The following is a 26,457-nucleotide window of genomic DNA, read 5'->3' on the forward strand; positions in this document are numbered from 1 at the left end:
TGGCTCACAGCGATCCTCCCTTTCGGCGGTGAGACGTGGTCGACCACAAGCTTCAGACGGTGAGTCAAACTGCCTGCGCATTCCCATGCAGTCCTGCTTCGGACCAGTGTCACACTGGAATGGTGTGCAAATGTCGATACTGCACGATTCGACCAGATAGATGGTCAAGTGATGAACACACTATGAGGCCCCCTTTCTGTCGTGTGCTGATGACGCTGTCTCACATGGGTACGTGGCACCTCCCCCCCCCTCTCTCTCTCTCCCTCCCCTCCCCCTCTGTGTGTGGGGGGGGAGGGGGGGTTGAGGTTTTCGGGCGCTAAACAGCGTGGTCATCAGCGCCCAAACGCATAGAAACAGGAACACATGCGGTGAAGGCACGAAGACGGACAGCGAACAAGGAGAACGGCTAAAAGATACAGACCTGACGCAGTTCCAAATCCTCACACACAGAGGCAAAACAAGAGGAGAAGAAACGCACTAAAAAAGGAAAGGAAACACAAGGAAAAAAGAACAGAAATCGAAGTGAAACAAGTAGGTAATCGTGACTGGCGGACCTCTTACCTAAAACCTGGGTGAGCCAATCACCCAGCAGCACATTAAAATCCTCTCCCTAAAATCCGAGGCAACAAGTTGGACAGGACACAACACCGTAAGACCTTAACCACAGTCGTTGCGTCGTCTTGCAAAATAGAGGGCAAATCCGGTGGCAAGGAAACCACCGCCCTCTGGTCAAAGAATAAAAGACAGTCAAGTAAAATGTGGCGGACTGTAATCTGGACGCCACAAGCACTGCAGATTGGGGTTCCTCCCGCCGGAGTAAAAATTCGTGCGTTAAGGGACTGTGCCCGATGCGGAGGCGAATGAGGAGAACCTCATCCCGCCTGCATGACTGGTAGAACGTACGCCATGGCCGCGTGGTGGCCTTGACCAGAGGCAACTTATTTTCACCGACTGCCAGCCACTCCTCTTCCCATTGACGCATAACACGAAAACGCAGAAGGGAGGTAACAGCATGGAGGGGAACGGCACATTCAACAACGTGAAGTAGGGAACATGCATCTCTGGCAGCCACATCCGCCAGTTCATGTTCCTCACAGTGCGCACTCAGTGTCTGACGCTGTTCTCATCCCTCACGTACCCTACCAGGCCTGTTAACAGAACTAAACACGAACAACAGTAATGCACTCTGCTGGCTGTTCTGCCTGTCTCACAGAGTCGCCGGCATTCAGATGAATTATGTACCGTGTCTTCAAGTGCTTCACTTTTTTTCCCAGGTAGTTAGAGAGTTAGTGGCAACACCCGCCTGGCGCGTTTGCCTTGTCACCTGCAAATACACTCCTGGAAATTGAAATAAGAACACCCTGAATTCATTGTCCCAGGAAGGGGAAACTTTGACACATTCCTGGGGTCAGATACATCACATGATCACACTGACAGAACCACAGGCACATAGACACAGGCAACAGAGCATGCACAATGTCGGCACTAGTACAGTGTATATCCACCTTTCGCAGCAATGCAGGCTGCTATTCTCCCATGGAGACGATCGTAGAGATGCTGGATGTAGTCCTGTGGAACGGCTTGCCATGCCATTTCCACCTGGCGCCTCAGTTGGACCAGCGTTCGTGCTGGACGTGCAGACCGCGTGAGACGACGCTTCATCCAGTCCCAAACATGCTCAGTGGGGGACAGATCCGGAGATCTTGCTGGCCAGGGTAGTTGACGTACACCTTCTATAGCACGTTGGGTGGCACGGGATACATGCGGACGTGCATTGTCCTGTTGGAACAGCAAGTTCCCTTGCCGGTCTAGGAATGGTAGAACGATGGGTTCGATGACGGTTTGGATGTACCGTGCACTATTCAGTGTCCCCTCGAAGATCACCAGAGGTGTACGGCCAGTGTAGGAGATCGCTCCCCACACCATGATGCCGGGTGTTGGCCCTGTGTGCCTCGGTCGTATGCAGTCCTGATTGTGGCGCTCACTTGCACGGCGCCAAACACGCATACGACCATCATTGGCACCAAGGCAGAAGCGACTCTCATCGCTGAAGACGACACGTCTCCATTCGTCCCTCCATTCACGCCTGTCGCAACACCACTGGAGGCGGGCTGCACGATGTTGGGGCGTGAGCGGAAGACGGCCTAACGGTGTGCGGGACCGTAGCCCAGGTTCATGGCGACGGTTGCGAAAGGTCCTCGCCGATACCCCAGGAGCAACAGTGTCCCTAATTTGCTGGGAAGTGGCGGTGCGGTCCCCTACGGCACTGCGTAGGATCCCACGGTCTCGGCGTGCATCCGTGCGTCGCTGCGGTCCGGTCCCAGGTCGACGGGCACGTGCACCTTCCGCCGACCACTGGCGACAACATCGATGTACTGTGGAGACCTCACGCCCCACGTGTTGAGCAATTCGGCGGTACGTCCACCCGGCCTCCCGCATGCCCACTATACGCCCTCGCTCAAAGTCCGTCAACTGCACATACGGTTCACGTCCACGCTGTCGCGGCATGCTACCAGTGTTAAAGACTGCGATGGAGCTCCGTATGCCACGGCAAACTGGCTGACACTGACGGCGGCGGTGCACAAATGCTGCGCAGCTAGCGCCATTCGACGGCCAACACCGCGGTTCCTGGTGTGTCCGCTGTGCCGTGCGTGTGATCATTGCTTGTACATCCCTCTTGCAGTGTCCGGAGCAAGTATGGTGGGTCTGACACACCGGTGTCAATGTGTTCTTTTTTCAATTTCCAGGAGTGTATAATATTCGTCACTATCTCCTTATCACTGGTGTGCCAGGATATTACACGACCTCAACCCGTGTCTTTTCTCTTACCCGTCTGTTCGTGCTTCTTCCCCTTATTGTTTTGTCCAACATTCATCTTTCCACTGTTCTTTGGGCAGTCACCAGTTCCTGAACTGCTTTGGCACTTGACGCTCGTGTTCGAGTTCCGCAAGTTGGTACGGACAGTTTACACGAGTTACAGGCTTTCCGTTTCAGGGACATTTGGAATTTACTTCTCAATGCAGCATTTAGTTTCTCGAAACGTTTCTTACGCTATTGTTTAGTTAAATGTCCATTCACTTCTTGCTTTCAGTCGTCCTAAGTAAACACATTCACGACCTGTATTCAATAATTTCATCGCTAATGTTTACTATTTTCCTATCGCCATATTGAACTGTACTTTATTTTCTCCTTGGTGTAATTAATTTTCAGAACTGCTGCAATATTTGCATCTTTCAGTTTATAGCGTCGCCGGTATCTATTCAGCCCCTTTAATGCAAGTAACGGTTAACGTAACTCGTTAATTGTATCCCCACCAAAGATGTGACATCTTCACACCAATTTGCTAGGTCTCCGCCACCAGAGAGGTTCAACAATAGATGAGTCTCCATTACACGTGTCGCTCGTACCTTTCGACATGTTCTTGCTGTCGCTGCCACGATGTACTGTTCTTGCCACTCACCGCATGGTGTCTGTATCGTAGTGCCGCGAACTGGTGTTACTTCAAGTGAAATGCGTGAATGGGTGGTTGGTAATCAATCTGTTTGTAGACAACATTTTTATTCTACGTCGCATCCCATGCTGATAGCGGTTCGAGATCAACTATGAGTTGCAAAACTCGAAGGATAATCATCATTGCAATGAAAAAACGACATGATTGATTCTTCGCTCGACTTGGACGCACATTATAGACAGAACCGTGTAATGTTTATTCTGAGATAGGCCCCCCTCCCCCCGCCCTCTCCATTGCGTCCGCTGTATATGGAGACGAGAGCTCGACTGACTACACGACCAGTACCGTTTTGACTTTAAATTCCTCTTCGTACATTTTCGGAAACTTTCGTGGGTGATCAGGCTACAGCGTCATTCCCACATATTACTGTGAAATTGTATTTATTATTGATTTCTAAAGCGTCGATTTATTAATATTGAGACTTCCCCTGAGTCTTGGTTTCTCAGCCGTGAATTGCTTGTAAGAAAATTGCATTCGTGTATTTATCTGTTTGGTGGCAGCGGCAACTGCACCGGTGTGGCCCTGCGTAATTCTCTGGTCACTTACATACGCCGGCCACCTGTCGCTACAGCGGCCTGGCAACACACCGGTTTCGCCATCTCGTCCTATACACGTGTTTTAAACGGCTCATTCAGCTGTGCGAAGTGCGACTTTTCCCAGTGTAGAAGCTATTAACAAAGATGGTTCGATAAGAAAGTGTTGGTTCGTAGGTTCCTCTATTCTTCGCTGTTCTTCTGAATCCTCGGAAACACTGTGATCTCCAAATCGAAAATGTTTCACGTAAGCTCCATTTAGGCGTGTTCCTTCTTTATCTCAGCTCGTATTCGATTACTTCAGCGTAAGTGAAATTTGGAATGAAGGTTTGGGGAGTGGGAGCGTACCTGATACGAAATATGTACAGTGTACTGTATTGAATGTACATTTCATCGGCCTTGTGGTGTTCTCAATACTGCTCAATAAATGTGAGTGACATTGGCGCGTTCTGGAGGTGTCTGATGTATTATTTAGTCTTTCGTCCTTATTATTTAGTACTGCTAGCAGTACAGCCGCTGTTGAACCTGGTACTTCGTTTTCGTCTACCCTGTACTTTGCCGATAAAGAACACTCGCTGCGGTCTTTCGCGCACGCCCGCAGACAGGCATTCTTAGCCATGATGTTCAGTTCAAGAGTAAACTGACTTTAATTTACGACCATTCTTAAACATGACTTACAAATCCTGTCGCCGTTTATGCGGGACGCCTTGTGCTTCGTTTTAACGCACTGTGACGCAGTTTGAGCTGTGGAAACTACAGGGCAAAGGACACGAAGAAGAACTGGAATGGAGGAAGACAATGACATAGCAATGTTGTCTGCTGTTGATGTAAACTCCGGTGTAATTTCGTGAGGTCTTGATCCTGATTCATGAATGTCGCAGACTTGTTTTCTCAGAACAGCAACACACAACCCTCTTCCGTTGGGTATTGGTGCCAGGGGAGGGATAACTTCCCATTTAAAGTCGTGCTGGTCGCTTCGGCTTCGTGCAACATTTGAAAGAAAACTGTTGCAGTAAAAAGTTATTCGTTTCTAATCCATCTTTCTTTGACAACACTCATTCAAAATTAGCACGAAAGCAACGCGACGAACAAGCCTTGGGCGATAGTAAGATAACATCTCTCGATGATTGTGGTGACTTTTAAGTTTTTGTAAATGTCGTTTTGTGAATGAAAACTTGTGTACCAGGTGACATTGAGGTGTCAGATGGTGTGAAAGCCAGGATGTATAATTACAATTCATGAAAGGCACCAACAATGCAGTGTATCGCAAAAAAGCTTAAGTACAAAACACCCAGCACTGTTATTCTAGGAGAAAATACTTTTGCTACTGCTTTGCAAACGAATCGACTCAAAAAATGGAGAGCACCAGGTAACTCTTTTACAACTCAAGCTTTAAATTAATTCTACTTCAGAAATAAAAACGAGACCCCCCAGAAGGTGTTGCATAGGGTGGAACCATGTGAGAGTAAATAAAAATGAAAAACCTAGTGTTCTACAGAATACCCAGTTTCCTTCACTGAAATTGTATTCGGTTTTTATCGTACAAGTTTGCTGCAAAGCTAGGCAAGAATGGCCGTGAGATTTTTGAGTGTTTGAACCAGGTTTACGGAGACAATTCTCTGAAGGAACCAACCGTGAACAAGTGGTTAAAAAGGTTCCGGGTTGGCCGAGAAGAAGTGAACGATGTCCCTCGCCCACGACGCCCGTCGACAACGAGTTCCGATGGAAATGTTGAACGAATTCGGGCTTGTGCTCTTAAAGACCGTAGATTGACAGTCCGAATGATTGCTGACGAGCTGTCAAACCCCAAAACAATCGTTCACGAAATCCTGACACAGAAACTCGAAGTGAAGTAATTATGTGCGAAAATCGTACCGAAGCTCTTGACGCCAGAACAGAAAGCAAAGAGGGTTGAGTGCTGTGAGGATTGGTTGGAAGCAGAGGAACGAGGGGACCTTCTCAACCGAGTCGTCATTGGAGACGAGTCCTGGTTTTACGAATTCGATGTGGAGCTCAAATCTCAAAGCAAGGAATGGAAACTAGCAGGAGAACCGAGAATAAAAAAGTCGCGAAAATCAAGGTCCAATGTGAAGACAATGTTGATGGTTTTCTTTGATTGTAGGGGCATTGTTCACAAGGAATTTGTCCCTCGCGGCCAGAGAGTGAACAGAAATTTTGACGTTGAAGTTCTGATACGTCTCAGAGCTTGTGTGGCCCGAGATCGACCGGAGTTGGCACAAGGGGGCAGGTGGATCCTTCATCACGACAATGCGCCCGCTCACACGTCGCTCGTTGTGTGCGAGGTTTTGGCCCGAAGCTCAGTCACCGTGACGGACCACCCGCCTTATTCACCCGATTTAGCCCCATGTGACTTCTTCATGTTCCCGAAATGCAAAATGGTGCTTCGGGGGCGGCACTTGGGATATGTGGAAGCCATCAAGGCGGAAACTACACGGAAACTGAACAACATCACAACTGAAGACTTTCAGCAATGTTATCAACAGTGGAAACGGCGTTGGCTCAAGTGTATCGCGTCTCAGGGCGAGTACTTTGAAGGAGACCTCATTGACATACCTGAATGATTGTAAAATAAAGTTATTATTTAACTTTTATACGTATTTTCCGGACAAACCTCATATGTATTTCAGTGCACTGAAGCTGACTTGATAGATTAAAGCGAAACATGTCTTGTGAATAGTAAACTGCGCTTATTAAATAATTAACATAATAGTTTGTAGCAGTTATGATTAAAATAATACTGACTGTTAAATATATACGAATATTGTGGGGGGGGGGGGGTGGGACTGCGCCAAATTAATCTTTCAAGCACACTCGTCACAGGTGCATTGCAAGTAGACACGCATCCTCTGACGCTAGCATTTACCGGTGAGAAGCCGCCGCTTTGGACACAATCACTGCTGGCTGTGATCTATGTGGGCTCCCTGCTGGTTAGCTAAAGGAGTCAATATTTTCGTCCCCGGCCGGGCCATTTATCTCGTGTGGCGCGGAGAGGCCCAACAGGAAGTCGGGAGAGAGAAGGGCCGCCCGCTAGATAAGCCAGCAGGCGGGACTCGGTTCACTTCCTGGCTAGCAGCTTCGGAAAAAAAAACAACGCACTTTTCCACGGTAGTCTGGTCGCTTCATTCGACAGGCGCTGTCGGAGTTTCTCGACTCCAGCGCCGTGTGGTACACGACATTTTCTTAGTATTTTGGTACCGGGAGGGAGGGAGGGCGGGGTTGTCTCTCGGTTGTTTGTTACAGAGCAATTGTCTGATTTGTTACCCCGTTATCTTTGTATCTGTATTTCATTGAACATATGTGCACAACAGTGAAGACGTCGATGGTATGCGCTGTGTTCTGGGAAAAAGGGACCTACAGTTTAAGTAGAGTCCAGAGTCCGAACCATGTGTCGTGTCTGCTGAATCTTAAAGTCATTGAGAGGTTATAGGCTTGGGCTATAGGGAGACTGAAAAATTTCCGTGGTTCGACGGGGATTCGATCCCGCGCGACGCCTCGGTTTCCTACCCCGACGTGCTCCTCTTATTCGTGATACTCGCTGCAGGCAACAGTAAAGGCAGCTGTGCTCTTTGCCGTCAATATTCATTTTTCGGATCTTCAGCTCTCGTCCTTTTTTTCCGCATTTGTAGTTAAATTGTAGGAAACGGGATCCGCCTTTTTGCAAAAGCACTGCTTTTTCTTTCTACCCAGACATATTTTAGCGCCCCTCTTGCATCATTAATGGGTGTTTTGTTCATTGAGAAACTGTAAAAAGTGAAAACGTTTTACGTTGTAAGTGATTTAACAAAGTGAGGCCCAGAGAACGTTTTTGTTCGTTTTACTACTTACCGTGATTTCATATTATGTGGCTTTGCAGGATCAACTGTATGGTGTCCTTTTTACTTCGCAAGAACGGTGAGCACTTTCTTGCAAAGTAAGAAGGTGTTTATAAAGAAATAAATTACATTAATATGTGTGTGCTCTGTCGCCGGAATACAAAAGAAGGATCAGTCACAACAAAACGTGAGTAGTAACAAATACGAGGATGAGTCAATTATTATCCGCAATTTAGTTATATTTTTGTTTATTTTGGTAGTACTGTCGTTTTACGTTGATGACGCATACTTTGTTTATTTGTTGTCATATCTTTGCAATTTTGAAGGTGCTAGGTTAGTTTCGTTATCGCTGCCGTGCTGTTAATCATGGCTGCTCCGCTATTTATTTGCACCAAAGAAGAGCAGCGTTCAGTGATCCGTCATTTGTGGTCGAAAGGCGTATCAGGCGCCGAAATTCATCGAAGACTGTCGGTACAGCATGTGAACTGTGTTTTGCCACAACGGAGTGTCTACGAATAGATTGAAAAATTCCGAAATGGTCGCACAAGTGTTAAGCACGAAACAAGAAGCCAGACGGCCGTTTTCCGCCACAAATGAAGAAACCATTGAGCGTTCACGTGAAATGATTCTCTTAAACAGACAATTAACTACTGACGAAGTGGCGCATCGTCTGTAAATTAGTCACGGTTCTGCCTACGAAATCATCCACAACAAACTTGAGTTTCATAAAGTCTGTGCAAGATAGGTCCCAAAACAACTCACACAGTTGCATAAACAAACGCGCTTGGATATGTGCAAGAAACATTTGGGTCGCTATGGTAACGAAGGGGATAACTTCTTAGACAGGATCGTTATTGGCGACGAAACATGGATCTATCATTACGAGCCGGAGAGTAAACGGCAGAGTATGGAATGGAAAGATCCGAATTCGCTGTGCAAGAAAATGTTAAAGACCCAACCACCCGCAGGAAAACTTATGCTTACGCCCGCGCGGGATTAGCCGAGCGGTCTAGGGGACTGCAGTCATCAACTGTGCGGCTGGTCTCGACGGAGGTTCGACTCCTCCTCCCTCGGGCATAGTTGTATGTGTTTGTGCTTCGGATAATTTAGGTTATGGTAGTGTGTAAGCTTAGGGACTGATGACCTTCACAGTTAAGTCCCATAAGATTTCACACACATTTGAACTTTTTTTTATGCTTAAAGTTTTATGGACGCAGCACTGAAACATTATGGGGAAAGGGCAACAACAATAAACAGTGTACGTTGCAGTACGTTGCGGTTCGACTGGCACACGCTGTTCCGTCTATCAACGCGCCTCGAAAGATATTTTAAAGCCCAGACCGTGCGCACGTTGTCAATTTATAGGCAAGAAGAGCAGCCAGCAAGGCAAGCTCTCCGCCTAAATGGCGTACACCATACCGACAGTGGCCAAACATTCAACTGCTATCGTGAGACAGTAAAGCCGTCGTGACACGGACCGAGCTGTCGAACGTTAACGTTGAGCGTGCCAAGTTCAACGTGCTGCTGAACGCTCAGCAACGATGCGACTTGTGCATACGGTACGTGGGCCCCAATGTGGTATACACGATCGCAACGCGCTCCAGCGGCAGTTGAGGGATGTTCCTAGTTCGTAAATCATATTGTTTACTCAACGGGTGCGCGTAAAATTCTTACGTTAGCTCTACTAAAACGCACGTTTCCTGCATCGTCCACGAAAAGGAAAGTACCATGTCCAGTCAATAAGGACACAGGCTTATAGAAGTTCCATTACAAACAGTGCGGTACAAATTTGGAATACTTTTCCGCATAAGATAAACGTTATTTCATCATTCCCACATTTTACTAAAACCCCAAGGTCAGTCTTACTTGATCACTGTTCCTACCCAGTAGCAGAATCTTTGCAACATGTGAATTATGAAGCGCAAAAGAAAAAGGAGCAAAATATCTTTATACAAGTAGCTGTCCTGTAGATTAAGTCAATCGAACAGTCACTCCTCAAAAAAACGTGAACTTATATTTACATAACATCATGGTATATACTTATATTAAACTAATATTAAAGTACCAGAACATAATAAAAACGCGAATGTTAGGAGAAAAAATTCGATAGTGGCAAGACGCGAATCGCTGCCCCAATACATGTCGCAACAGCAGACAGTGACGTGCTAGTCATTACGCTACACCAACAACTTCCAATCTATATTTAACAATAGTATGTTCCCCCTTGCTGAAAACCTTAATCGTAGATATGTTACTAATTGAAGTTTAATTATAACAAATTGCACCAAGAACACTGCGTTTTGGGTCGACCTTCAGTGTGTCGCTGCCTTCAAATAGCCTACTCTCATAATAAGAAAGTTACAATAATTCTTTTGCCACGAAAATGATATTTCTCATTATTTTATTAGAACGAATGACACAGTTAAAAACCGGTTTTCCACTGATTCTCAATTTGCTTGTGCTCAGAAACGGCATATATACATATAGCCTTGAAATGAATGCCAATATGGAGGCTCACGACTCTTTACTGAAGGGAGACGGCGTGCGTGTGACGTAGGTCGCGTTGTGCCGTCTTATTGGTCAACGCTCAGAGGCACGCTCAGAATATCTGATATGCCAGATATTGCTCTGTACGTTCGGAAAGACTCCCTAACGTGCTATTCCACGCTATGACGTCAGAAAATCGGTACGCTCAACGTTCGGATGCACGGTCCGTGAGCCGACGGCTTAACGCTGAAGACCTGTCTCGTAATGTTCGTAGCGGACAGCACATGGGGATAAAGAAAAGAAGGGAGTTGTCAGTACGTCAAAACTTTAAGCCGACGACCGCCATCTTACATAGCCCCAAACACTAGGTTCGCCGCATATATATCTTCATGGTTCACCGAGGTGATACTTCCTCGTGATGTCACTCTGACGTGCCCGTGCCCAGTTTCGAGCGTTACGGATGTCTAACGACATTTGTGGTCGTATCGCAAATAGCATCTAGTGCCTCGATTCTGTGGAGACGTAGTTGATTCATAAAAAAATGCTCGTTTCCTTCGTTTACGAGTGTATTAATCGGCCCGATCGTAATCTAAAATTAAAGTGAATCATATTTCATACGCAAGTGGAAACATTCCATCAATATTTTCTTTTGTATACATGAATTGTGGTTGCGCTGTTTGCTTTTTTTATTTCCTGTACTTTTCGTTGCCTTCCAAACCACAAACGCTCCGAGATCGGAGTCACACTGTATCAAACGCTCAAACCGTTAAGACCCCTTAAAATGGATATTTTGCTTTAACATGTAAGAGGATGTAAGTCTTTTTTCAGCAATGATACCTTGTAACATGTTGCATCCGCACAACACACGGCTACATGACCCTGAAATGCTTCATTGTTCACGTTAAAAACATATATTCAGACAGAGTACAGAGAAACTGTGTGATTGTGAAACTGTTGCGTTCATTTGTTGCAACTTACGTGACAAACTAATATGTTTTCATCATTCCCTTGGGGAGGGGGGAATCAGATTCACTTTCATACGAACACCTACTTCGGGCAAGGAGGCATATCTCAGTCACTTACAAGGCGTACAAATTAGGTGGTTCAGTAAGAGTATCGTATCGTATGCTGAAGCGGCTATTAATACCCAAGATGACTACTCACATCTGAGGTTTCCCTACCTACAAGACTTGTCTGCAGAAGCAAGCCAGCTGTCACTGATTCCGTGTGTGACGCACCAGATGTGTTTTGCGGTGGAGGATCCGGTTGACATGTCGCCTTGTCATCAAATGTTTGTGGTTCCCATTCGAAAGCCACTTCCTTTCGGTTGCTAATAGAGTAGTTGTGCAGAAACAACTGTCATTATAGGTGCCTTCCTTAGACCTCGCTATTACAAACATACTTTACACCGCGACACAGGCACAAACTTTAATACAGCCAACAGCGAGGGGGAAAAATGGGCACGAGAGAGGTTTGGACACTGCTCGCCAGCTTGGTAGTCCAACATACGACCACTTAACCACGGCGACGTTCCTGTTTCACGCCGCTCTAAATTGCTTCTTGTCTTTAAACTGTTCACTATTTCTATTTGCTTTTTTTCATAGTTCTTCCCGTTTTCATGCTTGATATGTGTTCCATATTTGACGGACTGTCTCTTACCGCTAAATATGAGGCAGGTGCGACGGGCACTTTGCCTTGTTAGTGTTACCACGAAATACTTACATGCTGTGGCATCCTCAAGATGTTCGCCAACAGGTTACTGACGAGTTCTTTCTCCTTGTTACGGCCATCATATCGTACTTGTGCCACAATGTAGTTTTCCGTACGCAGTTAACAAAACCACACAGTCTCTAACATTTCTTTTCTGTTTTGCATTAAACGCAAAACTCAGAAGTCGGACTTTTGGCAGGAGGCGACGCAAGCGAGGGTAAGCTGTAGCTAAGTAGGCTACAGTTCTGGGAAACGAGGGAGCGGGAGTAATTCGACCGTGGATCGTGGAAAACTGTGTCCCGTTTCACCGCTCGAGCTCTCATTTACAGGGAAGAAGCATTCCCAGATTTTCGCTTCGATGCGCGCATACAGTGACGCGCGAATTTCTCCTGGAGAATCGTAACAAAGGCGTCGGAAACACCGGTCTCGTCCGACGGAGGAAAAATCTGCACAGAACGCAGCGGCTGCCAAAGTTTTGCACGTCGGGTTCCCTTGCAGACGCTGCAAACGACTGCTTCTGGCCTCAGTTCTGAGAATTCGTTGCTCAGGCAAGACGCACACCCAACTGTTCTTGAGAGAGGCGGCAACAACGCCAAGCATCCGAAGATGCTACCAGCGAAAACGTTCCTGCCGTAGTTATCATCTCGTATAATCTGAGAAGCGAGGACGCGTTTCGTTCTTACACTATTAGTTTTAAAGAAGGAAGACAGAGCAAAAAGAAGAAAGTCGCCATTGATCAAGCTTCCATTCAAGGGTTTCTCTTGCCAACCTGTTTCTCACAAATGTACTCGTGGGTTTCAACTGTTGTTCGTAATGGACGCATACGGGCCAAATTGACACACCCCTCCACAAAGGCAGCGCGCAGTGTAGTTGCTTCGTCCTCGGGCTACCCACGAAGCCTTAATTTCTAGGTGCCGGTCATCAGCTTGTCGTTTTGTGCCATCGAGGATAAAAAAAAGGGGGGGTAATGGCGCTATCGACTTAACGCCGAACGTTGTTTTGAAGCCAGAGTCCAGATTTGACGTGGTCTTCCGCCATCTTAAATTACCCAAAACATTAGCAGACTAGTTTTTCGATTGTTTCTTGTTCATTATTTCTTTAATCTGTGCGCAACAGCTAGTTTAATTACTAAAAATTGCAGTTCTTGCATGAATAAACTAATGTCGGGAAGGCAGCTTCTAAAATTTTTCTGCTCCTGAATATGTATCTGTTGTAGTAACACGACATATTTGGTCTCTTTATAGCTGTATGTTTTCTGTTGTTACATTTCGAATAACCAAGAAGAGAAAGATGTGATGTAAATATAATGCTTTCGTAATCCATTTAACTCCACTTATACTTTATTAGTGTCGGTACCAAATGACGCTCGAACTGCGAAACCAGTGCTTGTTTTCATCCTGGTACTGCTTCTTGTTTGTTATATTTTCAGCTTTCAGCTTGTATGCACAACGTTTTTAATGTGTACGTTTGCAGAAACTTATCTACGTGTTCTTTGTTCGCTCATAAACATCTGCAACGAGGAAAGAAGCGAGGCATGCTGTCTTATCCTCTGCACGTCAACAAAGTGAACGATTAGGTATACCTCCATGCAGAACACAGCTCTATATATATATATATATATATATATATATATATATATATATATATATATATATATATTATTTTTTTAAACATCTTTCAGCATTGTGCAATAGTATAAATAAGATCAAGGGAATGGTCTGAATGCTAAAGACCCCTTACGATGGATATTTTGCTTTAACATTTATGTAAGTCATTTTTGAGTAATGATGCCTTGTAGGCAACTCTCAGGGAGAGTTGGACCACTTTTTTTAGGGTGAAATGCATCGGTTTTTAATTTTTCTGACTTCTAGGAGCATTTTCCTATAGATTGTCATATAAACTTACATTCAATACATTATTCCACTCAAAGTGCAAGTTGTTGTTGTTGTTGTTGTTGTTGTTGTTGTGGTCTTCAGTCCTGAGACTGGTTTGATGCAGCTCTCCATGATACTCATCCTGTGCTAGCTTCTTCATCTCCCAGTACCTACCGCAACCTACATCCTTCTGAATCTGCTTAGTGTATTCATCTCTTGGTCTCCCTCTCCGATTTTTACCCTCTACGCTGCCGTCCAATACTAAATTGGTGATCCCTTGATGCCTCAGAACATGCCCTACCAATCGGTCCCTTCGTCTAGTACACTTGTGCCACAAACTTCTCTTCTCCCCAATCCTATTCAATACCTCCTCCTTAGTTATACGATCTACCCATCTAATCTTCAGCATTCTTCTGTAGAACCACATTTCGAAAGCTTCTAGTAGCTTCTAGTCTCTTCTTGTTCAAACTATTTATCGTCCATGTTTCTCTTCCATACACTCCATACAAATAATTTCAGAAACGACTTCCTGAGACTTAAATCTATACTCGATGTTAACAAAATCTCTTCTTCAGAAACGCTTTCCTTGCCATTGCCAGTCTACATTTTATATCCTCTCTACTTCGACCATCATCAGTCATTTTGCTCCCCAAATAGCAAAACTCTTTTACTACTTTCAGTGTCGCATTTCCTAATCTAATTCCCTCAGCATCACCCGACTTAATTCGACTACATTACATTATCCTCGTTTTGCTTTTGTTGATGTTCATCTTATATCCTCATTTCAAGACACTATCCATTCCGTTCAACTGCTCTTCGAAGTCCTTTGCTGTCTCTGACAGAATTACAATATCATCGGCGAACCTCAACATTTTTATTTCTTCTCCATGGCTTTTAATACCTACTCCGAATTTTTCTTTTGTTTCCTTCACTACTTGCTCAATATACAGATTGAATAACATCGGGGATAGACTACAGCCCTGTCTCACTCCCTTCCCAACCACTGCTTCCCTTTCATGTCTCTCCACTCTTATAACTGCCATTTGGTTTCTGTACAAATTGTTAATAGCCTTTCGCTCCCTGTATTTTACCCCTGCCACCTTCAGAATTTGAAAGAGAGTATTCCAGTCAACATTGTCAAAAGCTTTCCCTAAGTCTACAAATGCTAGCAACGTAGGTTTGCCTTTCCTTAATCTAGCTTCTAAGATAAGTCGTAGGGGCAGTATTGCCTCACGTGTTCCAACATTTCTACGGAATCCAAACTCATCTTCCCCAAGGTCCGCTTCTACCAGTTTTTCCATTCGTCTGTAAAGAATTCGCGTTAGTATTTTGCAGCCGTGATTTATTAAACTGATAGTTCGGTAATTTTCACATCTGTCAACACCTCCTTTCTTTGGGATTGGAATTATTATATTCTTCTTGAAGTGTAGGGGAATTTCGCCTATCTCATACACCTTTCTCACCAGATGGTAGAGTTTTGTCAGGACTGGCTCTCCCACGGCTGTCAGTAGTTCTAATGGAATGTTGTCTACTCCCGGGGCCTTCTTTCGACTTAGGTCTTTCAGTGCTCTGTCAAACTCTTCACGCAGTATCTTATCTCCCATTTCATCTTCATCTACATCCTCTTCCCTTTCTATAACATTGCTGTCAAGTACATCGCCCTTGTATAGACCCTCTATATACTCCTTCCACCTTTCTCCTTTCCCTTCTTTGCTTAGAACTGGGTTTCCATCTGAGCTTTTGATGTTCATACAAGTGGTTCTCTTTTCTCCTTCCTACTGCCGAATTCCTGTCACCCATGACTATTAAATTTTCATCTCCCTTCACTCCCTGAATAATTTTTTTTATCTTATCATTCATTTCATCAGTTTATTCGTCATCTGCAGAGCTAGTTGGCATATAAACTTGTACTGCTGTAGTAGGTGTGGGCTTCGTGTCTATCTTGGCCACAATAATGCGTTCACTATGCTGTTTGTAGTAGCTTACCCGCATTCCTATTTTCCTATTCATTATTAAAGCTACTCTTGCATTACCCCTATTTGATTTTGTGTTTATAACCCTGTAGTCACCTGACCAGAAGTCTTGTTCCTTGTGCCATCGAAATTCACTAATTACCACTATATCTAACTTTAACCTACCCATTTCCCTTTTTAAACTTTCTTCCTGCCCGATTAAGGGATCTAACATTCCACGCTCCGATCCGTAGAACACCAGTTTTCTTTCTCCTGATAACGACATCCTCTTGAGAAAAAAATGGTTCAAATGGCTCTGAGCACTATGGGACTTAACATCTATGGTCATCAGTCCCCTAGAACTTAGAACTACTTAAACCTAACTAACCTAAGGACATCACACAACACCCTACCATCACGAGGCAGAGAAAATCCCTGACCCCGCCGGGAATGGAACCCGGGAACCCGGGCGTGGGAAGCGAGAACGCTACCGCACCACCACGAGATGCGGGCCTCCTCTTGAGTAGTCCCCGCCCGGAGATCCGAATGGGGGACTATTTTACCTCCGGAATATTTTACCCAAGAGGACGCCATCATCATTTAACCATACAGTAAAGCTGCATGCCCTCCGGAAAAATTACGGCCGTAGTTTCCCCCTTGCTTTCAGCCGTTCGCAGTACCAGCGCAGCAAGGCCGTTTTGGTTAGTGTTACAAGGCCAGATCAGTCAGTCACCCAGACTGTTGCCCCTGCAATTACTGAAAAGGCTGCTACCCGTCTTCGGGAACCCCACGTTTGTCTGGCCTCTCAACAGATACCTCTCCGTTGTGGTTGCACCTACGGTACGGCTATCTGTATCGCTGAAGCACGCAAGCCTCCCCAACAACGGCAAGGTCCGTGGTTCATGGGGGGGGGGGGGGGGGGGGGGTTACATACAATACATTATCCCACTCAAAGTGCAAGTCCCACAACGAAATAAAAATATACATCGGCGGTCCATCTCACTCGTAGGTGTTTGGGTGAGATGGACCAGTGTAGTGGGAAAGATGGACCACGTAAATAATTGCTACACATGAAGAAAAGAGTGAATGGAAATCACATATTTTTATTGGAACATGTAGTAATGAATACAGTAAGACATTTCAGACCAAAACAATTTTATCAGTTTTTTGTAAATAGCAAGCGAACACATGATATTGATTGATTTGTAGATTTTGTGCAAACTTTATGATATTTTTCTCTTACCACAGCTATTACACTCATTAGCAAATGATGAACAACATTCATGTGACCATCGTGAACAGGGAATCCACTGAATCCACTCGTCCTTTTTTTTTTTTGTTTCGTAATACATTTCACCACACCCCACACATTCATCTTCATCCCATTCTCGTCAAAGCGGTTTTCAGTATCTTCTACAAAGTCTTCAGTGTTGCAGCTTTCTGTATCTGATGAACATGGTGGACTGTTCGCAGCATTTTTCTTTTGTCGTTTCATGGGTCTCATTTTCTCCTCCCTAGTGATCTGCTTTGTTGGTAGTTTTTGTTCCATTTCTTTTTATCATCTCTCTTTCCCTTTACACTTTTAATATTTTCAGCAGAGTTTAGCACTTTGGAGACAGTTGTTGTGTTCCTCCTGAAATACGGTGTTTTGTCAATAGAAGGAATAGGTGATATTTCTTCCACAAGCCTTGTCGGTGTTTGCTTAGACATCGGAGTGGTTAGTTTTGATGTGGTAATCGTGGTAGTCTCGGATTTCGTAGTAGTGGTGCTTGAAGTTGTGTCGGCGGAGGAACTCAGCTCTTTTGACGTGCTTGGGGTCGCTGGGTTTGTTGATGAGCTGTGAACTGGTTGGTTGGCTTGAGTGCTAGATTCAGCTCCTGTATTTGTTGGCACTGACTTAACTTCCGACAAAAAAGCATAATCGGGGATTGCAGGCATACTCAGTGGAATTATTCTGCATGCCTTGAAGCCACTTGAACCATTTTCGACGGTGGTTGATTTAGCCCACGCTGAATTTAGTAGTTTTCCAAACTGAAGACGGTTTATTTACCACCCTGGATTATTTAACAAGTGTTTTTCAGTGATGTGAAAAATGTTCGATCCAACGGTTGCAATCAGTAGGATGTATGTGGAGGTAGACTCATTCAAATAACTCAAAATAGAACTGTTTACAATTGCAGATTTTTCGGACATTCTTACAACTGCACGAGGTGGCACTCCATCCATAAATTCTTGATTTAGGTTTTTCCCCTTCATTATTGAAAAGGGTGGAAGAAATGTCCCTTCGCCATTGACACAACACAGAACAGAGATTGTCTCTCCTTTCTCGCCAGGTGTGACCGACGCAACGTTTAGTGAACCTTTAATTGCTAAAACACTGCCAGCTTTGCTGTTCAGCTGAAGCCCAGTTTCATCTATATTGTAGACGTGGCCTGGTTTGCCAAACCGTTCGTTTTCGCGCATAACGGTTGCAAGAAACTTGAAATACTCTTACAACTGTATTGGGATTACATCTAAGAAAGGAATGAAGCTAGTCGTAACCAACCTTTTTTAATTCGTTATTGAAAGTATGTTGTATATTTAGAAATTCAGCTACTTCAAGTGCCATACTCCTTACCGAATCTCTACATGGTGCAAAACCTTGCTCTTGAAGTTTCTTAATGTGAGCGACGACTTTTCGTTCATCCTCAACACCCAGTAAAGGCTGAGGTCCCATACTATCCTTAGAATAATTTTTTGACTGCAGTCTTGTTTTCAATGTAGTTTTAGGTATACAAAAAGCTTTAGCTGCAGCATTGACACCCATGATATTATCCCACACAGCATGTATGGCATTCATCAATCCATCTTCGGTCTATTTGCCTCGCTGACAAGATCGAGTCCTTTTGTAATTAGTTGGAATTTTTCTGAAAGAGACAAATACCAAGTATGCAAAAACATGTTATTCGATCAATTTTTAAAATATTAATGTAATTTCCATGGTCACTTAAGATATAAATAATTATGGTCCATCTCTCCCTAATTAAAATGCATGATCCATCACTCTAAACTAGAACTGGTCCATCTATCCCTTCATGCCTCAACACATGTCCTATCAACCTATCCCTTCTTCTAGTCAAGTTGTGCCAAAAACTTCTCCTCAATCATATTCAATACTTCCTCATTAGTTATGTGATCTACCCATTTAATCTTCAGCATTCTTCTGTAGCACCACATTACGAAAGCTTCTATTCTCTTCTTTTCCAAACTATTTATCGTCCATGTTTCACTTCCATACATGGCTACACTCCATACAAATACTTTCAGAAATGACTTCCTGACGCTTAAATCTGTACTCGATGTTAACAAATTTCTCTTCTTCAAAAATGCTTTCCTTGCCATTGCCAGTCTACATTTTATATCCTCTCTACTTCGACCATCATCAGTTATTTTGCTCCCCAAACAGCAGAACTCCTTTGCTACTGTCAGTGTCGCATTTCCTAATCGGATTCCCTCAGCATCACCCGACTTAATTCGACTACATTCAGAGAACCTTTAATCGAAGAAGATGGGACATCCTTTTCCTGCCACCACAGTATATATCGAGGAGGGATCGTCTCGCCGCAGTGTCTGTTCCGTTGCAGAAATATTCAGCTCGTGTGGCCCGGCCTAAGGCTATCGTCTCATCGTCTCACGGGACGAGACAGCTAACGTTGACGTGCACGCAGCCGGGAATCCCAAGGCATGGGGCCTTCGGCACACGGGGCTAGCTGGCTAACGTGATTGGCTTGCAAACCATACAGTTGTTCACGAAAATACACGCGTGTAAAATTCTTACGTTAACTCCATTAAAACGCACATTTCATTCCTTGTCCATATGCTAGTCATGTTGTTGAATCTGTCATATACGTGAACAGAAACTTGAGTGTGCTTGAACATGCAATAAGACAAAAAGGAAAGAACACGTCCAGTCAGTAAGGACATCAGCTCGTAAAAGTTCACATAATCGATCTAACTTTCTCCGACAGCGAGCGCACGTACAGTCAAGTATCAAATAATACCGAAGTTATTTCTATTAGTTTCATAAGAAAGTCGCACAACTTTTTAGAAAAGGCGAAGGTGGAAAAAAATTTTAATACGATGAAACGCGAACGCCGGTCGCGGTGGCCGTGCGGTTCTGGCGCTGCAGTCCGGAACCGCGGGGCTGCTACGGTCGCAGGTTCGAATCCTGCCTAGGGCATGGATGTGTGTGATGTCCTTAGGTTAGTTAGGTTTAAGCAGTTCTAAGTTCTAGGGGACTGATGACCACAGCAGTTGAGTCCCATAGTGCTTAGAGCCATTTTTGAAACGCGAACCTGTCTTAGTTGGAAAATTCTGTTTGGTAACGTGGCGCCCATGCTAAATACCCCATACGGCAGCTGTGCGGTGAATGACCCTATGTTTTATATTACGGTCTTCTAAAGGATTTATAGCCGACATGTCCAGTATGGTCTCTCGCCCGTTCTGCTTGTGACGTAGGGAGCATCCTTGTTTCTTATTGGTTCTGCTTTCGGAAATATCGCAGAACTTATTTTGTGTTTCACGTAACTAAATGGCTGCTCTGCGTGAAATAGATAGACGTAACGTCACAAAACTTGTGCAGCGCGGCGCCGGCACTAGCTAACTCGTCCCGTACAGTGACTGCTTACGTCGCCAGTCAGTCCGCGTCGCAAGTAATTCCGCCTACTTGCGGCACTGGAGAGCGCGGCGTGCGGCATACTCGGTGGCGGACAGGCGCGATATCCTGGCAGAGCCAGCCGTAGTTCATTATATTCACTGAGCTCAGTCCGTCAGTTCACCCGATGACGGCGACATGTATGATCGCCGAAATATTGTGCCTGTTGGACACTGTAGACCGGCAGTATTGATTATCAGAAACTCAAGAATCACGTAAATTGTAAAAAACACATAAAGGAGACAGCCACTGCCTTCGTCATACATATCTAATTACGGCTAATCTCAGCACAGGCTTTCTTCATTTGCCATTATCGTCACACGCTAATCCATCACTGCTTCCAACACGGCAATCCAAGGTTAGGCCGGCGCCGTAGGCGCGTAACTAAATATCGGCACTACTAACGTCACTGATCACTTTTATAAAGATACTTCACGGCGATGGTGACACCTTTCTGGGTTAAATACCCTGTATTCCAGTAATGGCCTCCACACACACACACACACTATTCCCGCCAACCACTCTGGCGCATCTTGCCAGTCGCTCTCGCAACGCGTCACAATCGATTGCTCGCCCTATCGACCTTTGCCGAGTGCAAGTTATAGTAAGGGCCTACGGACCCCTTACAACGCCCATGCAATCTACATTTATATCTGTACTCCCTTACCGACCGTTCGGTCTGTACCGAAGGGTGCTTTGGCTACCATTATGATTTTACTCTTTCCTGTGCTGATCTAATAGTACGTCCAAACACACGGCTGCCAGTACGCCCCTGGTATAAGCTCGAATTTCTCTGATTTTCTCATCCTTGTCACTTCGCTGACACGTCCACTGATGAGCCCAAACGTTACGACCATTGCGGACGGCGTGGCCGTGTGGTTCTAGGCGCTTCAGTCTGGAACCGCTTGACCGCTACGGTCGCAGGTTCGTATCCTGCCTCGAATATGGATGTGTGCGATGTCCTTGGGTTAGTTAGGTTTAAGTAGTTCTAAGTTCTAGGGCAGTGGTCTCCAAACATTTGAGTCCGCGGGCCACATTGACTCGTCCACGAAGTCATAAGGGCCTAGATTTACCTAGTGGGATGGAAGTACCCCAGCACTCCATGGTCACCATAATGTAAGGCTAAAGGAAAGATGAAATCGCAAAAATCTAAGTTTGTGGGAATAGTAAGCACTGAAACGAACTAAGATTTTTATTTAATTACATAATTTTGATTGGTGGACGTACCTGACGGAAATTCTGCCGTATTTTATTCTGGAGAATTTCAGCGACAAAAAGTATGTCACTGCACATTCTTGACGAAAGCGTCCTACAAAGTTAACGAAATCTCAAAATCGTTGTTAGCAACACTATTACTGCAAGATGTAACAGAGGTAGAGTATGTCAACGCATTTCTATTTTAAGCGACGCAACAAAAAGTTAAGTTATGTAGTCTTGTAGCGAGTAGCAGAGCCAGAGCATATATTTGAAAGTTCTGTTGCGTGGTTGTGTCTATGTTACGAGTGTCTCACGAGTTTTTTAGTGTTTTATACGCTGTACTAGTAGGTGAGACGGCGAAGTATGGGACAATTCAAAGTTTGAATTCGAAGAGACAAGGAAAATCTGAAACTCGAAATACGTATAGCACGACTTTTTTCACTGTATTTTTTCACTGTATTTTTAGTGGAGCTACAGTGTAATTATGAGTATTTAATTTAGTAATTAAAGTACCTTAAAAATAAATTCATTGCTTTTTGTTTAGGCAGCCTACTCCCTAGTTTTATTAGTATTAAATAGCACAATTTTATTTTCAGGTTACAATCGTTTGTGAAGTTGTGTACAAATATGGAAAAGAAACGAAAGGTTGTCAGTGAATGTAAAATTTTTAAAGAGCAGTGGAGATGTCAATATTTCGTGGTGGAGTCAAGCAACAAATCAATGTCAATTATTTCCAATGAAGCAATATCAGTCTCCAAAGAATACAATATAAAACCTGAAACTTCCTGGCAGATTAAAACTGTGTGCCCGACCGAGACTCGAACTCGGGACCATTGCCTTTCGCGGGCAAGTGCTCTACCAACTGAGCTACCGAAGCACGACTCACGACCGGTACTCACAGCTTTACTTCTGCCAGTATCCGTCTCTTACCTTCCAAACTTTACAGAAGCTCTTCTGCGAAACATGCAGAACTAGCACTCCTGAAAGAAAGGATACTGTGGAGACATGGCTTAGCCACAGCCTGGGGGATGTTTCCAGAATGAGATTTTCACTCTGCAGCGGAGTGTGCGCTGATATGAAACTTCCTGGCAGATTAAAACACACAGTTTTAATCTGCCAGGAAGTTTCATATCAGCGCACACTCCGCTGCAGAGTGAAAATCTCATTCTGAAATATAAAACCTCATTATGAGACTAAGTACTCTCAGAGTTACTCCAAGTTTACAGGATGCGAACGATTAGAAATGTATGAGTCTCTGAAACGCCAGCTAAAAACCGAGCTCCGACAATGTCGCGGTGTATTGGTCGCGATAGGCCTCGAAACTCAATTGTTGGCAGTATAGGTATCAGCTCAAATATTTGGTGGGCCGGATACCGGCGATGTCCGGCCAGCTGACGCGGGCCGGTTTCGGTCCGCGTGCCGTAGTTTCGAGACTCCTGTTCTAGGGGACTGATGACCACAGATGTTAAGTCCCATAGTGCTCAGAGCCATTTGAACCATTGCCCACGGCGAAAGTGAAAGTTGCCTGGTGGCGTCGCGGGCCCGTGTAGTATACAAGTGTAGCAGAGATACGGCCCACAAGTGGGGAAATCCAATGATGTAAGCGGTTGTGACAAAGCACAGAATGCTGTGGTCCGGCACCTGGGAACAGGCATCTCATCAACAGGGAAACTGGGCGGGTGTTGGCGTGCTGCTGTCGTGAGCGTCTGTGTAAAGTTGTTGAAGGACGGGGAAGCGACGAGGTGCTGCCCGTCCTCGCCCCATTACAGACCGTGAAGGGCGGACGCTGGCCCGCTGTGTGAAGCAGTGTAGGTGTCGGTCTGTAGCAGACCTGACGCCAGAGGGCACTCTACAGTGACAGACACTCAACAGTGCTGGAGCAGGCGCAGGCAGTAGTGTTTCGGAACACACCACGTGGGGCTCCGGCAGCAGACGACCCCTGTGTGTTCCGATGGAACCTGTGGTAGCAGTCGGAAGATATCGTAACGCTGCTAACTGTGTGGACAATACTGCGGATCACCTACATCCTCCGTTATTGTTCTTTTCCCTGACGGCGATTGCATATTTCAGTAGGATAACTTGCCGTGTCACAAGGGCAGAATCGTGCTGCAGTTATGACTGTAAACGATGTTGATGTCGTGGCCACCAAATTCTCCTGGTGTGAACGCGATGATACACATCTGGGGCGCTATCGGACGCCATATCCCCTCTGAGAAACTACTGACTTGTAATTTACCGGGATTGTGTGACGTGTGCTTAGACACCTGGTGGCACACACTTCCGAAAACCTGTCGAGGACTTGTGGAATCCAATCGCCGCTGTACTGCGCTCCAAAGGTGCATAACCACGCTGTTTAGCAGGTGATGTTTACGTTTCCCGGTGTATACTTTGTCCGACTCTTCGTGAAACGTACGCTCCCGGTATTTCAACAGTAAACCCCTCCGTGAAGCATGTCTCTGCTGTAGCGTGTACCACTGGACATTCGTGAGCATGTCCGTAACGCTCTCGCGCTTCACAAACGATCCGTTAATGAAAACCGTCGCTTTTCGCTGGACATTTATCCCTTCTATTAATCCGTCATGGTGTAAGAGCCTAAGACTGGCAAACAGTGCTCCAGGATTCGTCGAACGAGTGTTTTGTAAGCAACTTCCTTCGTGGATCAATTACATTTCGCTGAGATTCTTGGGATGAATATAAGTCTGAGATCTGTTTTTCCTGCTTTTACCCTTATGAGGTGATTGTACCTTAAATCGCTCCAAGCCGTTACATCTAGGTATTTTACTGTGGTTACTATTTGCAGTCACATACCGGCAGTGTGATAATCTAACAACATCGTTAACATTCGTCCTATTTGTGAGCATTATATAGTGGTTCTCTTCAGCTAGTTCTGCTAAACAATTTCGCAAACACCTGTGGCTACCCAGCTAGAAGTATTTCAGTCTTTGATGATAAGACCGGCAGACATTATTAACGGAACAGTTATTCTGCGAGTTAGCGGCAGTAGAATTTCTGTATTGATTAAATGATTGAAGCATTGTGTAAACTACGTACAGTTTGTAAATATGGCCGCTGTGGTCGAGGATGTGACGTGTATGCCGTGTGTATGAGTCGATTGGCAACCCACAGACCCATAACGGAAGCAGCCATCCGAATGTGCGCTTACTTAAAAAGCATCGGTTAGTTGAAAATCTCGCCGAGTGACCTGCTTTGTGTGTGTAGAAGACATGACGAGAGACGTTTATGATGGCGCACAATGGTAAATTGATGGGTGTGAGCGTTCAAAGACGACCACACTAATGCTGATGATAGAAGGGTGCGAAGTGGGCGACCATCTGTCAACAGTGAAGGCGTAGTGCACAAAGTTGGTAAGAGAAGTTAGGATGACAGTCGCTTCACCTTCCCATCAGTACAGAATCAGAGAGAGAGAGAGAGAGAGAGAGAGAGAGAGAGAGAGAGAGAGAGAGAGAGAGGTCCAGTTTACAGTAAATCAGGCCTGTGATAAAGACCTCAAGATAGCGACACGAAAAAGAACGTAAAACATTAAAACGTAAGACAGGTTGATGTTTAGGCTTGTTAGTGTAGTTAATTAATATACATAACCAACATGTAGCTTCATTGAAATGGTTATGCTTGCAATGGATAAATATTCTAGGTATTCCGTACCAAGTAATATTTCCGCTGACGGTTGTTTCACACTACAAACGAACATGTGGGCGGGCGCAACAAGCAATCACCGTTAGGGAAACGAATTACTACTCGGCACGCCAAGAGAAGTCCCGACCAGTTAGTGGGCGAGACGGGGGAGAACTTAGAACACTCTCCAGAAAACAGTGGTGTGGAGGTAATAATACAACAGTGGAACCCACGCGGCGGAGTATTTTCGAAATGTACGGTTCCGGGCTGTGTTGGGCGTCCTTTTAGTTCAGGGATGCACAGACCGCTGCCCGTGGGCCACGCGCGGTGAAGCGGCACGAGCCTCTGCGTTCGTTTTTGTAACTTTTTTTTTTTTACTCATCTTGATTGCCACCCAGAAAGGAGAATTTAGTTCTTTTAAGCAACGCCAAGCAACGCCTGTCTAGCTACCTTTTGGGCAGGGAAATCCCTATTTGGAATCATAACTTGTCTCAGAGCACTCTATTTTTGAACTTGCACACTCGCGTAACGTTGGAGTTGCAGCATTAGAAGGTGCACGAGAGCTAGCAGTTCCTGTAAAAATACATCGTTATAACTATATTTGTTAAATAAAATATAATTTCTGTTTTGCGGCCGTTACGTTGTTTCTGCGATGGGATTGCGGCCCGCATTACTAGCAAGGCTGTACACCTCTGCTTTACTTCATCATCTGTTCGCCACCTCCTGGCGCTCGATATTCCAACTTTCTTGATTTCCGCGGTCGACGCCCTCAGAACTCATTTCGCAACTTAATTTGCTCGACCATTTTTGAAGTGAATACGCAGTATATTTCGAATTACGTCACTAATGGTAACAAGGTATTTAGTACACTACGACAATCTTCAGACATGCATGCATGTCTGAAGTATTTGGATTGTGAGTGCGTGATGTGGAGGTTTGGACCGCCAATGGAAGCGATCTCGGGACAGGCGAAATGTGCTTAAGGCGACAGCTCGTGGCAAGCGAGATATCTGTGTGGTAGACCCGGTCCGGCG

The 26,457-nt window shown here is 45.1% G+C and overlaps 1 protein-coding gene across 2 annotated transcripts in view; it reads left to right on the forward strand.

The window, feature by feature from the left end:
- Positions 1–26,457, forward strand: part of LOC126281657 (tyrosine-protein kinase Btk29A) — a 790,079-nt gene that overhangs the window by 173,851 nt on the left and 589,771 nt on the right. The gene's annotated exons all lie outside the window — the stretch shown is intronic.

This window comes from Schistocerca gregaria, chromosome 7, assembly GCF_023897955.1.
Source record: "Schistocerca gregaria isolate iqSchGreg1 chromosome 7, iqSchGreg1.2, whole genome shotgun sequence".
Lineage (NCBI taxonomy): Eukaryota > Metazoa > Arthropoda > Insecta > Orthoptera > Acrididae > Schistocerca > Schistocerca gregaria.